Source organism: Emydura macquarii, unplaced genomic scaffold (genome assembly GCF_026122565.2).
Source record: "Emydura macquarii macquarii isolate MOO-44397 ecotype Brisbane River unplaced genomic scaffold, CSIRO-AGI_Emac_v2 contig_2205, whole genome shotgun sequence".
Classification (NCBI taxonomy): Eukaryota; Metazoa; Chordata; order Testudines; family Chelidae; genus Emydura; species Emydura macquarii.
In genome coordinates, this window is record NW_027132342.1 from 9,758,731 (window position 1) to 9,775,118 (window position 16,388).

Consider the following 16,388-nt stretch of genomic DNA (forward strand, 5'->3'; position numbering starts at 1 on the left):
TGCTTTGATATCCTAATAAAGGGCCACATTCTGCCCTCACAACATGCACTGAAATCAATCGGAGATGTCTACTTGTATATAAGGGCAGAATTTGGCTCTAAAATTGTGCCAGGATGTTACTCCTTCATATTTCAAAACTGGAAAAGTGGCTCTGCTTCCATATCTGGTATTATTGCATAGATTTTTTATTTAAGATCCAACCCTGCTTCCACCAAAGTAAATAGTATTCTTTTGTTAGTAGCTGAGCCTCCTATCCTGCCGCACAGAAGTGAAGGAATCAATTTCCTCTGATGCCATTACTTCTCCTGAAATCATATAGTTGAGATATATCTGTTTTCACCAGTTAGAAAATGTTACAGACCCACAATTCAAATCACAGAGGTGATAGATATCAAGAAAACATTATTTGTTACAGTGATTTCTATCACTAATAAAAATTGGTTGTGTCGGTAATAAATTACAGCAAAGTCCAAACGAGGGAACAAAACACCATATTTTATCTGTGGTTATGATTTATTTGCCTTTATTTGCTTTTTAAAGCATTTAACCAAGCCCTTAGGCATTTATACAAACATTAAAAATGTATAAAATGAGGGGATCGATATTCACAATAGCAAGACATTGACTCTGTATTTTACTTTGAGATTAATGGGAGTTGTACATGTATATTTGAAGGTACAATTTGATTTAAAGTCTGTAGATAACAAAACTGAACAAACAATATCATAGGGAAAGAGGAGCATTCAAATATATTTTGAGCCATGTCTTCAGCAGCTATAAAAGGGAGTAAGGCTGTTCAGTGTTCAGATATCTTAGGTTGTGGCACACTACCTATGGAAGACTCAGTTTCAAAAGATGAATCCAACATCAAAGATGGTATTAATATAGATGGACCTGACTGGAGTATTTCACTGATTCTCAGGCTCGCAGGTGACAAAGGTGGGCTGCAGAACCGTTTTCTGAAAGTCACATTATTTTAGAGAATATAAGCCTTCATATGTTTAACATCTATATCTATATCTAAGCTTATAGTTGTGTGTGTTTCTAGGGCTTCTTGTTACACTTGTAATCTTCCAGATGTATAGCTTGATATTATATCTCTTACTTATTCAACAGTCCCATTAACTAGCACTATCTAGTAGGGAGCAACGTTTGATCATGTGGGTAAAATAAACTATAGGGCCTGGTTTTCCTCTCACTTATGCTGATGTAAATCAGGACTAACTCCATAATAGTCAGTGGAGTTACACCTGTACAAAAACTAGTACAAGGCTATGCCTATACTGATGGCGGCAAAGTTGCCGCCATCAGATCGACCTATCTGTATCGATTAAGCGGTCAGTGTAGATCCGCTCAATCGATCCAGAAGTCGACCTAGTTAAACCACCTTCTCAAGTGGCATAGCGCTGCATTGACAGGAACGCAGTTTCCGTCGGCGCAGTGCAGTGAAGATGGCGCGCAGAAGGGAACCACAGCAGTTGAAGGGAGTTACGCAAGCTACTCTGCATTGTTTGTGTAACTCCCGTTGACTGCCGCTGAATCGCCAGGTAAGTGTAGACCAGGCCTAAGTGAGAAAAGACTCAGACCCTATGCATACATATAGGGTGAAATACTAACTCTACTGAAGTTCATGAGAATTTTGTCATGGACTTCAGTGGGGCCAGGACTTTAACTCTAGTATGTTCCAGCAGTCCCTATAGTATGTAGGTGGGACAATAGCTGTATTTTAGTAAAATTGTTATTATTTTATCACTCTATCTTTCCAAAAGCTCTCCAACACCAGTAGATTCCAATGAAGTTAGAAGATTTTCTGATAAAATTTCCCTTTTATAAGATGGAAATATTGTAAAGTTTGACAGCCTTCAACTTTTTTTATCTAACATTTTATTTTTCTTGGAAAAATAGCAAATTTTTGTCAAAGTTTAAGAAACACATGCAATAATTTTACTCAATTGTGAGAGCTTTGCTTATATTTTTACTTTGGACATACTTCAACCATTTCTACATTTTTAATATATTTTTCATATATTTTTTTTCATTATTTTCCTGAACTGGGCCCCAAGTTTTATATCTGCAAAATTGTGTTTCAGTTGGGTTGGTTCAATTTTGTGCCCAACATTTAGGTTGCTTCAGTGTGTAAGTAAATTCTTCAGTGTCTAAGGCCCCGATACTGCAATTGGATCCACAAAGGTGAATCTTTGTACGTATATAGAATAAAATTGAACTATAAATGCAAGGTTTTGTCCATGTGGATTTGATTGCAGGCTGGGGCCTCAGAAACTTAAATTGCAGGTGGAAAGTTGTGTCCACAGTGGGCAAACATAAAAATGGAGAATGGGCTTTCAAAATCTGATCATAAGTATAAGGATAATGTCTGTAATAACTGCTTGTTATTGCACAGTCATAACATATTCAAATAAATACATGTGATATTGCATATATGCTGTAAAATGCAGAGGACATGGTTGAGAATTGTAAGACATAGCCAGTGCTGGAAGATTTGTGAAAGAGACAATCTTCAGCGTGAGCTCCCAGTTGAGCTGGTTGGGAATTTTCCGACAGAATGATTTTCTGAAAGAAAATGCGGTTCCTGCAAAATCGAAATTTTCCATGGAAAAATGTTGATTTTGCTGAAAAATGTTGATTTTTCTATTTGGAAAAGCAAAATGAAATATTTCATTTCAGTGTGGTTCAACTCGAATTGGAATATTTCATTTTTTGAACTGACCCCACACTTTTCATTTTGAATGAGTTCAACAAAACATTAAACTGCAATTCCCTCACAGCACATGCATTATAGGAGTTGTAATTTAGGTCCTCAGTCTTTTCTATGGGATGGAAGATTATATCTTTCCAGAGTTCCCATGATGTAATGCAGATTTCCCTGACTGAGTTGCCTGGTGCATCATAGAAGTGAGTGAGAGAATGCTCTAGGTGCATTATAGGACATGTATTCTGTCCAGGGAACCTGGCCCATAGGGAAGAATTGGGACATCAGGATCCTGAATACAACTTCCATAATGCAATGAGGCACTATGGGAAAATGCAGTTTAATATTGAGCTGACTTGAAATAAAGTTTTTCAGGTCCATTCAGCCAAACAAAATAAAACATTTCAATGTTCAGAATGTCCGAATATTGCATCTTGATTGAAAATAATGAAATCATTTTGATATTTGCAAATCAATTTTTTTTAGATTTTCCATTCAGTGAAAAATTACAACTTTTTTGTCCTGATTTGTGATTAAAAACAAATGTTGAAATTTTACTCCACGCTAGCTCCCAGGAGTATTTCTTGCTGACCCAGACAGCACACCAGAGAAGTGGCTACCTCACCTTTTCAGAGTTGCAACATGTGCTCTGAACACAGCCACCTATCTCTGTTGTCAGCTCTCAGTGCGGCTCAGACCATGACCCCTCATTTGCTTGCCGGGGGATTTGGGGTTAGCATGCTGGATTGACACTCAGGAGTTCCAGGATCAGTTCCCTGCTCTACCGCAGACTTTCTGTGTGATCTTGGACAAATCACTTATTGTCTCGGGGCTTCTGTTCCCCATTGTAAAATGCGAATGATAGTACTTCTCTGCCTCAAAGGGATGTTGTAAGGATAAATATGTTGAAGATTTTGAAGTGCTCAGATACTATGGTGATGGGGGCTATACAAATACGTGGACAGCAGGGAGCAGTGTTTGTGCCACCAATGGAAGTTACAGGAGAGCAGAGGGGAGTTTCCTCACATTTGTTCCTCTCAACCTTTCCAGACTTCTGTATCCATGTCAGGAGTCTGATTTGTCTCGCGCACCCTCAAGTTTCACCTGACTTAAAAACTACTTGTTTACAAAATCGGACATAAAAATACAAAAGTGTCACAGCACTTGCTCATTTTTACCACATAGTTATGAAATAAATCAATGGGAATATAAATATTGTACTGTACTTACATTTCAGTGCATAGTATATAGAGCAATTTAAGCAAGTCTTTGTATGAAATTTTAGTTTGCACTGACTTCATTAGTGCTTTTTATGTAGCCTGTTGTAAAACTAGGCAAATATCTAGATGAGTTGATATACTCTCAGGTGTATGCGTACCCCTAGTTGAGAACCATGTCTTACATCCTCTCCTTACAGAACCAGGCACAATCAAGCCTGACAATATATTCTTTCCTGAATTTTGCAATGCTTGTTCTGCTATAATATATACCACTTGACATTCAGCACACACGGAGGACTGTGCCAAGATTGTGTGTACATTTATCCACCCTTTTATTCCCAGGACTACATTTCCGAGCAGGCTGTGCTGAGAGAGGTTTTCAGGACAAACCCAGCTCACCTCCCCCACACACTCAGTAATATGAAGAAATACACCCACTTACTTCACTGACACATCATGTGCATTAAGCACGCAACAAAGGCATGCATGCAAAAGGCAGATGACTAAAAATAACCAGCAACCTGCAATATTGCCTTAAAAGTTAAAAATCAAAGAGATGCTAAAAGGAACTTAGGTCATAGAGAAAAATACAGTTGAGAAAAATGAGCAATAAACAAATCAGAAGTATAAGTTAATAATGTGGCTTTAATAAAGGTCTGAATCACCACCTTGTGCTTGTAATTCCCCCGAGAGTTATGCAATTATGTTTCTATCAAAGAAAAGTGCACACCGTGGCTTGCATAACTGAGCTAGCCATAATGTAAATTTTTCTCCAAGAGTTGCAGTTTGCATTAACAGCACATTTCCTATTGTACTCCAGCCACATAGAATTTCAGCTTTTAACTATTTTTAATAACAAATAGCAATTTTTATTTAATAACAAGCCATGGTGTTCTACAGTAATTTCCCCCAAAGTGCTGCAATACCATTATTTTAAGCTGTAGTATCTGGAACAGTTATTGTAGCATACTATAGTCTTTGTTAAGGGTTAGAATGAAGACAGTCAGAAAATACTGATTGTGAGGTTTTAAGTTTTTCTGGCAGTTTCTCCTCTGAGCAATATGGTCTGAATAATGCAAAGATCTGGGACTCTGAAGACCTGGGTTCTATTCTTGGGTCACTTCACCTCTCTGTCTCTTAGTTTTCCCATCTGTAAAATGGGAATAATGTAAAGTGCTAGGTATTATTCTTTATTGCTAAAGATGAAACAAAATGATACTGGAAAATTATAATTCAGAATGGTCATGTAATAATAGTGGTTGGGGAGAAGATGCAGGTTGCAGGTGGCAATTAGTGCAGATTTCACTGCATTTTAAGAAAAATGCTTCTTTGTGTTCAATTTTCTGTAGAACACCAGAAACAGGAGATAATTACTTTGAAAGGTGTTGGTTTTGTTCTCAAGAGACAGTAGTCTCATTTTAGTTCAGATTGTAACTATTTTTGAATTATAATCCTGATTTTGAACTTCCCCACATCCAAATTCCTCAAAAGCAATTCAATTCTACATGAACTTTATTAATTGTGTTCTCATGTCACAGTAATAGTCTTGAGGTGAATCAGATAAGACACACTAGCGATATGGGGGTTGAAAAATGAGAGCTAGATCCCTTTCTGAAGTCCTCTGACTTTATTTCAGAATGTCTTTTCTCAAAATGAGTTGACCTAGAAACTCCAAATGTATTTTATGTATCTGTCCTTGCCATTTCCTATATGTATCATGATGCATTTTTCATATATAATATACATATTTCATATATAGATTAGATGGTTAATTTTGGAACTTTGAACCTCTCAATAGTTCATGAGTTTGCTAATGGACTTTCTGAAGCCCACACTCCAGAATAACTCTGAATTATTCAAGCAGCTGCAGAGAAATCAATTGGAATTAGGCACCTAAATCACTAAGGCACTTTTGTGAATCCCACTAGACACTTATCTGCAGAGGTGTGTGCAGGAATTTAAATTTGACCCCTTTTTGAGGGGTACAAAGCTCTTCCGGCCCCAGGCCATGGTGGGAGCTGACTGCTCCTTCGGCCCTGGGGCTGGGGAGAGGAGAGCGAGCTCCCCAGCCCTGGGACCATGGCAGGGATACAGAGCTCCCCCGCACTGGAGCCAGAGAAGCTCAGTCTCCCCTCCACAACAGCCCCGGGACTGGAAGAGCTGTCAACAGCCCTTGGGGCTGGAGGAGTTCCATGCCCCGCCCATTATTGGGTGAGCCATGCCTCTGCTTGCCACCCCCCCTTGTGTACGTCCCCGTTTATCTGCATCTTTAGGCACCTAAATACCACTGCAAGTCTGACCTGTACAGGAAAAACTGACAGTTTGCATGGGTTAAATGTTTGTTTTCTTTTCGCTCCTCTAGCTGTGCAAGTCATTTTCACAAAAAGTAAAGGGGCAGGACAGGCGCATGGCTATGAGTGTGGCTGCCCATCTTGAATGTCCAGAGGTCCTTCAGACACCCAGGGTATGTCTGCGCTGCAATTAGAAACCTGTGGCTGGCCTGTGCCAGCTGACTTGGGCTCAAAAGGCTCAGGCTGTGGGGCTAACTGCAGCATAGACATTCAGGCTCGGACTGGAGCCTGGGCTCTAGGGCCCTGCGAGGTGGGAGGTTCCTAGAGCTCAGGCTGCAGCCAGAGCCCAAATGTCCACACAGCAATTAAACAGCCCTAGCCTGAGCCCTGTGAGCCCAAGTCAGCTGGTGCAGGCCAGCGGGGGTGACTAACTGCAGTGTAGATGTAGCTGCTGTTCGAGTCATGCCTCAGGAATGGCTAACTCAACAGGTGCAAGTTAGCCATCCCAGCCAGCTGCCCAGAAACTCAGGCAGATGCAGCACACTCAGAGACCCCCCTGCACACTCCTGACAAACACCATCACACAGATTTCAGGTGTGCACAGGGAGGGTGAGAGAGAATGAAGAGAGAATAGAGACAGACACTGTGAGGGATTATAGGAGAGGCAAAACTAGAGACAGAGGAAGAACAAGGGTCACCAAAAAAAGCACACACAGAGATTGATGAGGAGAGTAAGTGTACTATTTTAGTTAGCAACATAAAATTTTCATTTACATAAGTGTGGGGGGAATGAACGTCCAGCCTCAAAGTAATGGGGATACACACACACACAACTATGTATAATACAGCATTTAGCACAAACCTTAATTATTATTGCCATGGGCACTAGATGTATGAGAGACATTATCAGCATGCTTCCTCTAATGTGCTCCATGTGGTATGTGTTGACCAACAACTGACACATCAGCACTGCCAGCATCCTGTGCCACTGAGATGCATAGGCCAGAATGAGGTGACCCAGGACAGGGAGAATCACTGGAGGAGGACAGGGGTGGTGAAGATTGGTTTGAGTCAGATGAGTGGAAGTTCTTGGGGGCAGAAAGGTATGGATGAAATGAGCCAGCAGCAACTTGTGAGTAAGTCATAGAATGCTGTTAGATCAGTTTGCATCACTGCCTGCCTGCAGCCAGGAGCAATGAGGGGCACAGAAACAGGAGGGGAGAAAAGGGAAGGTGATGAAATGAGATGCGACATAGTGGTGGTGTTGCATTAATTAAGATGGAACATACAGGCCCAGAGTCAAAAGTGTTAACATGACCCTGTTTCTGTCTGTAACAACAACTCCTAACAGGCCTGACAAACTCACTGCACCTAGCACACCACTTTCATAGTATTTATCCATAAAGAATATCATGTGAGGTCTCAAATGAGAGCCATGATTACAATGATCATTAGTAGTGTTACAAGATATATACATGGATGATATTTACAGAGTTTTCAATACACACTAAAATATGATTTAAAGTCTGTCACCAAACAAAATAAAAAACAGGCTTCTTCCAGACAGGAGGTAAGATGTGTATCTCTCTGTCAAATGTAAAACTATACTACAGACAGAGCGTTGTCCTGCATCTGGGGGCAAAAGATTAACTTTGAAGAATATAAATAGAATACAAGAAGACATTTTAGTTATCCTTCACTGAGGAAGCAAAAAGGACAGTGCTTTTTGCATTCATGAAAGGTGGATCCATGCTATTTTGGTTGGTAATGCTGGGAAATTGCTTTAGGTGAGAAACTACTTTAACTGGCTAAACCCTTGTCTTAAATTAAGTTTAGACTAAGAGTCATGTTATACTTTTTGTTTTATATGTAACCATTTTTGTTTCCATTTGTTATCCTTACTCACTATCTCTTACCTCTGAGCGTTTGCTAATAAAATTATGGTTGTATTCGTTGTAAGTATATCTGAATGTTAAAACAGACCTGATCAAGAATTGTACCCAATCAAGCTGTGTGTACACTGTTCTCCTGGAGACAGCAAACCTGGTAATTTCTGTGAGTGGCCGGTGACGGGGGCTGGGTAATACAGGGCGTGCTTTCAGAAGTGCTTAGGTTCTGGGCTACACCTATTGTTAACCTGCAAGGCAAAGTAAGGGCTGCAGAACCTTGAGAGGATTATTTGGGTGGCTCACAGACTGGGGGTGTCAGTGAGCTGACACCCCATTAAGCACTAGGAAGTCTCTCACTGAGGCAGGAGGATAATTATGACTCTCAGTCCTGGGCACCAAGAAACATCACTGTCCAACTTTAAACAATGTTAAACAAGATTCATTATATAGAGACCTCAGCCTGCTTAGTACCATGGCAGACTCATCACTGGACATCTTTTTAACCTTTCATTAAAGATACAGAAAAGAAGGGGGGAGGTTAAAGCGTTTGAAAAGTAAAGTATTAAGTAAGGATTTAATTTCACAATGTCCCTTGTTCCCTATCCCTTTAGTTAGAGAGTTTTTAGAAGGAAAAAAAACCCTTGTTTGACAATCCCTTTGGTAATTTAATGGTGGTAATAACTGTCCTTTTGGGAAAAAGAGACAAAGTTAGTTGAGATGGGCTGAAGCAGTTGTTGTTAAAGTCTGATCTCGTTTCCTAGAAGATAAACACACACAAGAGCGGAGAGAAAAGAAGAGCAATGTGTGAAAATGCAGTTTCTGTCTCTGGTGTTCACTCTCACTTGCAACCTTTCTGTTGGAAAAATACAGGCAACAGCACACAGTCTTATCAGCTACTCCAAGACCTGCCAAACTCATACCAACATTGCGCTATTTAGGCCATTGCTTTTAGTTGCCTCCTTCTGGTCACAGGCTCACAGCAGTGTTGCTAAATATGCAGTTTTGGCTAGCTAAGCCAGATCGTTATCTGACAGAAGGAAAGAAGGAGAGATATAGGAAAGAGAAGAAGGAAGGGAAGGAAAGGAACATGTGGTGAGGAATGGGGGAGACAAAGTCTCATCGCAGGCGGTGTTCAGGATTTAGCCAGAGCTTATGGAGGTGGTGATGTCATCTGGGTCCCTCTCTTGGCCTTGTCTGATCAAGATATCTCTTAGGATCAGGAAGGCCCAAGGATGTCATGTGGATCCCAGGAGATAGTGGGAGTGGCAGCCAGGAGGGTAAAGTTAACTCCTTCTTCTTTCACTCAGCAATTGTTGTGCTCACTTTACCTCCGTCCATCTGCATTTCCCCCAAAAAAAGTCTTTTATTTTTAAGAACCCCAAAAGGGGCTGATTATTTTGTCCACCAGATAGGCCTAATTTCTGACACACCAATTTTGGTCCATTGATTTCCAGTCCCACACTTTTCTTATTTACCAGGCATGATCTTAATACAGTCCCTGAGTTATATCAGTAGCCTTTTTGCTTGGACTAATTCAGTCTTTCTGTCTTCCTTTTTCCCACCAACACTTATTGTTACAGATTATTGTGACACATAAACTTTAACTTACTTTTTTCAGTTGAGTTCACAATTAGGGTACATTTGTAGGCCCAGTTATCACAACTGTGGCCACATTCTGCCAAGGACCCTAAGGAGAAGTGAGGGACGTGTGGGCTGCAACGCTGAGGCCCTTTGACAAACCTAGAAGTAGCTTACTGGAATGCATGTTTTGTGCCAAGATGCCCCTAGCCATATCCAGGAGACTATCTGAATGGTTCAGGTTATGCATATTCCAGCCAGAATAGTTATTTTGGCTATTAGCTACCACATCTCTCAACATCTGCAAAGAGACAGGTGCTCCAGCTAAGCACTGGCTTCTCTCCTACAGGAGCTCTCAACATCATCCTCCTTTGACAGGTGTGATGAAAATGGAAGTTAAGGTCTTGCCCTATTTCCTCTATCTTCTTCTGCTCCATCCTCTGCTCCATTTAGATAGGGATGAAGCAAAGTTAAACCCATTATACAGAAACTTAGTGCTGTCCATGGATGAGCTGTCAGAAAGTAAGGGCCCACATTTGGGATGCATGTATTTTGTGAATGGCTCCCTCATGGAATAGCATCTCTGAGCTCCTCTGTGGGTGTGGGAAGAGCAGTCAACCTGGAGGCAGATGGCATGGACAGAAGCCTTAAACACCCACATTCTTCCCCTGGACAGCTGGCAGATGAGCAGATGTGCCTGCTAGAGCAAGAGATCAGAGGGAAAAATCAGGGAACAGGCAGCCATCACTGTACGCAAGTTACGAGCATGCCAGTAGCAATGGTGATTTGGAGGAGATATGGAGCTTGGATTTCTGGGGGGTGCTTGTTTGCTCACATGGTGGGAACCTGAACAGGTGAGGTTAATGGGTGGAGAGTGCCCACTGGAACCCCCACTTACCTTGTGCAATTTCCTCATGCACAGCTACTTGAGGGCACTCAATAGTTTAGTCTCCTAAGTGCTGTAATACTTTTTTGACTTTTTTGAGCAATTGCTGGGTGTTGTTAGTGGCTTGTGACACTTGATGATCTGCTGGTCCCTTCTGACCTTTAACTCTTTGTGTGTGATTCCCAGCTTGGGTAGCCATGCTAACTTTGCTCAAGCTATTGCGCTTGTGATCCAAAGGGCCCCTCATTGCCAACTGGTAAAGGGCTCACTGTTCTGTACCAGCAACTCCTATCAGGCCTGATAAACTTATTACACCCACCACACTCTTTCATAGTATTTATCCAAAAAGGGTCAGGTAAAGTGTCTAATAAAAGCTTATATCCTACTGATTTTCTTACTCATTGAGAGAGAGATACACGGCTCATATTAAGTTGGGTATATGTATTAAACTTATATGTTAAGCCTTATGTTCCAGGCGGAGCTGACAAACAGGTTTCTTCCAGACAGGAGACAAGATGTGTATCTCTCTTTCACATGCAAATTAAACATTGTGAGTCAACACAAGTCCATTTGAATGCGGAACAAACAGGAGTGGAAAGACACCTGGGAACCTGTCTCCTCCTCTCCTCTCCCCCATAGGGGTATAAGTGGAAGGCAAAAAGCACACCATTTTATCCTTCACTGAGGAAGCAAAAAGGACACAGCTTTTTGCATTCATGAATGTTGGAACCTGGCAATGTGGACTAGTGATGCTGGCAGGTTGCTTTAGGTGAGAAACTGCTTTACACAAGGGTTTTAGCCTGTTAAAGTTAAGTTTAGATTCTAAGAAGCATGTTCTACTTTTTATTTTATATGTAACCATTTCTGTTTCCCTTATCCTTACTCAGGGTCTCTTAAATCTTAACCTTTGACAATAAACTTATGATTCTTTCACTATTTCAGTGCTGGGATGTTATAAAGGATCCGGTTCTGAGCTTTACCAGTCAAGCTGTGTGTTCATTGTTCCTTTAGGGACAGTTTACCTGTTAATTTCTCTGAGCGTCCAGTAACAGGGGCTGGATACTAGAGGCGGATGCTTCAGAGGAGCTTGGTGACTGGGGCCCACCTAGTGTTAACCCACAAGGTGAATTTAGAGCTGACATAAGCCCAGAGGAGAGTGCTTGAGTGCTTGAAGGACTGGCAGTGTCAGGGAGATGACATTCAACTACCACAAGAACAACTCCCTCTCGCTAGGGGCAGGTGATAACAACAGTCCTGGGCTTCCCTAGCAAGTGTCACGGTGTTAAAAATAGCAGTGTAGCCAGGATAGCATGGGCAGTGACATGGCCTAGGTGCCCAAGTATGTACCCACCTGGCCCCCGGGGTAAATACTTGGGTGGCTAAGCTTAGCTACTGCCCATGCTACCCCAGCTACACTGCTATTTTTAGCATGCTAGCTTGAGCAGAACTAGCACAGGGACACCTTTGTGAGTGGGGAATCACACCTCCCAGCACAGACATGCTCTTTGACTCTATGTGTTCTTCCCCATACCAATGCTGTGCCACAGAGTTTCTAGAGGAGGGGATCACAGGTCAATCTCAAATCTCAATTGCATGGGGTAAGGGAGGAGAGTGAAGGGAAGAGGAGGATGAAAGGAGGTTCCCTCTGCTGTGTGTATCCCACCATCCAATATTAGTTCATAAAGTAGCAGCAACAAAGAGCGGAAGAAAGAAAGGAACAAACAGGTAGCGATCACGCCTGCCTTAGGATGGGCTGCAAGCTAATATATGTATACATGGCATTACAGCAGAACCCCTGTTTGACAAACTAATTGGGGACTGAGGAGTTCATAAAATCGAAAAGTTCATAAAACTGAACAAGTCAAAATGACAGTAGATCCGGTGCACATGTTGCAATCTGGTGCTTTCTTCTTGTCCTTCAAACCACTGAACAGCTAGTTCCAGTGCAATGAAGGCATCGGAATGTGCAAGGATATCAGTTTGTTCTGCATTGACCTTTTCCCCCCATGGGGAAAACTGGGTGATATAACTCATTACTCATAAGATTAGTGTTCTTAACATCGAGGTTCTGCGGTATGCTTTTTCTAGTCCATCACACAAAGAGCCCCATGCTGTAGTCCTTAGTCAGGCAAAACTACCCATTGGCATTAATGGGGGTTTGGGCTGCATGAAGACCGCAGGTTCAGGCCTTCAGTATTGTTACAACAATGACACAACTCAACAGTTATTAAAAGATTAGCAGAAATCAGAACCAGCTGATAAAGAAGGTATGCCATCAACAAAATGCATATTGAGAAATTACCCTGTGTTTCCATCCCAGTGTCTCTCAAAACTTCAGAGTGCAATAACATACTCTACCCTACCTGCATTGTCCTTAGGCCATCTATGGGCTCTGAGTCATGTTTGTTTTAGCAGACATAGCACTTGATGGTTGTCAGTTTTATCAGAGGTAAGAGAAATCATACTTCAGGAGTTACTAGAACAGTATATTATTCTATACAAAAAAAAAAAAGTAAATCCCTAAGAAAACCTATATGTAGATTGTATAGTAAATGTTATTAGTCTTTTGCACAGATAGATTATATTACTCATCTATTAAATACTTTGCCATCATTGGATACTGGAGTGGATTGTATTCATTCAATAGCATTAACATGGTTTAGCCTTATATTGTTTTTATAGTTATAATATTGTATTTAGGAACTTGTACAGCTCCCATTGTTGTAGGGTTTGAACATCTCACAATCTTTAACTTCCTTATTATTGCAACCCTTATATTATACCTTATACAAATGGGGAACTGAGGCACAGAGAGACTAAGGGTGGCATCCATGAAAGGACTTAGGCATTGCAGTGCAGAGCGCTGCAGTACCTGACTTTTAGGCACCTAGGAAACTACACAAACAACATCAGGATCCACAAATCCGAGTTGGGCATGTAGACTCCCTATACAATGACTGGGGAAATATGGGCACCTTAGAATGTGATCCTCAAAGCCAGCACGGTAGACAGGGAGCTGCCTAAGATAGCCAATGGGAGATGCTAACTAGAGGAGTGTGTGGTAAGTCCCGTCCATCTCTCAGAGATAGATGCCTGTGATGGGGTATATAAGCCCCATACTGGAACCGAAGGGTTAAGGAGCAGTTCTGGTCCCAGGTGACTCTGTTCCCCACACATACACCTGTAGAGCCTGCTCCAGTGGGAGGAGGAGCTTAAAAGGGAGCCAGACAGGTCAGAAGAGGGACAGCTCTATCCTGAGAACTCCAGGATAAGGGCCTAGAGGAGTCTTTGCTGCTAGGAAGGGGCTGAGCCCTGTTGGTCTGAAAGTTTGGTTACTTTCCCTTTGCTGTCTTCTGTTGGACTTTGAGGAGGAGGCGAATGATGGGAAGTGGCCCAAGGTGGAAGTCTTGAGGCACTCCAGGGTGTTTGATACTGCTGCCTCATTGGGCCCAGGCTATCCTACCAACCATGCTTGTTAGAGAGGGGGCAGAACCCTTCCTTCCCACCCGCCTCTCAGCAGTAAAGAGAGAATAGAGATGCTGAAAGCTCTGAGATGAGGGAAGCCACCTACAGGGGGTCAAGATTTAAGGCCCTCCCTACTGTGAGAACTTGGGACTCTCTATTTCTCTGGACTCTGTTACTCAGAAAGGGGATGAAATAAATTGGCGGCCTAGCTAGAGGGCTGAGTTGCCACCTACCAAGAAGTGGGCTGTCACTGTGTCGGAGAGATGCGCTGGTGACTGGGAGGAGGGGAGGCAGCAAAGGCAGTCATGTTCTGGGGTGTAAATCAGACCAATGAGAGGTTGTGTCACTGCTTATTCTATAATCCTGAGTGCCTTACAATGCGGTGCAGCTGTAGCTCTCTGTTTGGATGCTCCAGACCAGCATTGAAGCATGTATTGAGCAGTCCTGGTTCAGCTTGTTCTACCACAGTTGCACTCTGGTCTCCACCAGCTTTACTACTAACCAACTGCCCCCACCACACCCTTAATCCCAAATTTTCCCAAAACTGTCCACCCTGAAATGTCCAGCCCTCTCCTGGAATGTTCAGAGGAATAAAAGGATCTTTAAAGAGACAAAAGCACAGGAGTTTATCTTTAAAGAGACAAAAGCACAGGAGTTATTAACTGGAGTTAATAATCATTTCATTTCAAACAATGCACTGGGTTGATTTAGAATAAAAATTAAGTTTATTTAAATCAAAAAGATGTTAAGTGAGTTCAAGTATAAGGGATAAAATCAGAAATCGTTACAAACAAAAATGCAAATGCTTTCTAGTGACTAAGACTTTACAAAACTACAGTCTTGGTTCAAGGTAGGATTCTTACCCCACCTCCTTCTGACCACCCCTGTAGTAAGAATCTCCACCAAAGTGCTCCGTTCCTTTTTCTTCTGAAGTGAAAAGTAACTGGGATTCTTTGTCCCTCTCTTTTAGAGTCCAGTGGGCTTTTGAAATATATCCTTTTCAAAGTTCAGTGCCCCCTGCTGTGAGGAAAGATGCTATGGAGTCTGATGGAGAGGGTCCGTGCTGGTTTCTTCCCTGCTAGTTCTTTTTACAATGTAAATTGATCTGTCCCTGCAGCCTCTGATATGCCAATGAATAGGCACTTGCCTGTGATTGATTGCAGCTGGATAGTGGCATTGGCCTTACCGTTGTCTGGAAAAAAAGTGTTTACCCACTACCAAGACTTGTCTGGTTCAAATATATTTTTGTAACATCCTACAGAGGGAATTCATAACTTCACATATAATGTTAACTCATGGATTTTACAATGCTTAATAACCAGTGTGATGGTGGTTTTCAGCTGATACCTCACAAGGCATATTCTACACACATTATTGCAGTAGGGTGTGAATGCAGAGGTTCCGAAGGTCACAGCGGCCCAGTGACCTAGTCACCAGTGATAGCACTGGTAAGCCCAGTGCCTAAGTCCAGGCTTCAGAGAAGTGCCTATCTCTGCTAGAGATCCATGAATGGGAACCAGCTGTCTAAGCTGCTTGTAGGAATGAGTTAGGTGGTGGCCTCACACCATACAAAATGGCTGGAGGATGTGGTGCCCATTTTATAATCTATAGCCTAGTGTTAGAACACTCATCTTGGATGTAGACTACACCAGGATGAATTCTTCCAGAGCGGGAGAAAGGATTCAAACAGGGGTGTCTCACCTCTCAGCAGAGTGTTCTAATCACAGAGCTAAGAGATATTTTGTAGGACTCCCTCCCTCTCACTTGTTGAAGCTGTTGCATTGTGGATAAATAACAGAAGAGTGATTGGAGCAGGGGAGCTGGAGTCTCCTAAATGGGTGTCCTAACCATGGGATTATAGAGTCACCGGCTCTCTGGCCAAATGATTTTTGGATAAATCACTGTGGATAAATACTTAAACAGGCATTAAATCAAATTATTTCAAAACCACCGTATACATTCTAATGAATTAGGCATTGTTAAGTAGGTATCGTTATCGTCATTTTACAAATGGGGTAACTGAGGCACAAAAGTCTACCATTTGACCAATGTGAAGCAGAGTCGGAACCAAATCTCCTCATTTCCAGCAATGCCTTATCCACAAGATTATCCTGCTTCTCCTACAACTGTTTATTCCTGTCTTCATGGTCCTCTCACTTGGTCTAGGTGCTCACTTTTTCTCTTAGATGCCCCAATCCTGCAAGCATTTATGCAACTACTTTGATTTGAGCATGTGAACAGCCCTGGTGACTACACCTCATGCTTAAACTAAAGCCCATGCATAAGTGTGTGCAAGATTGGGATATTCCCAGAAAATATTCCTCCAAGACCCCTGACCCCCACCTTGTA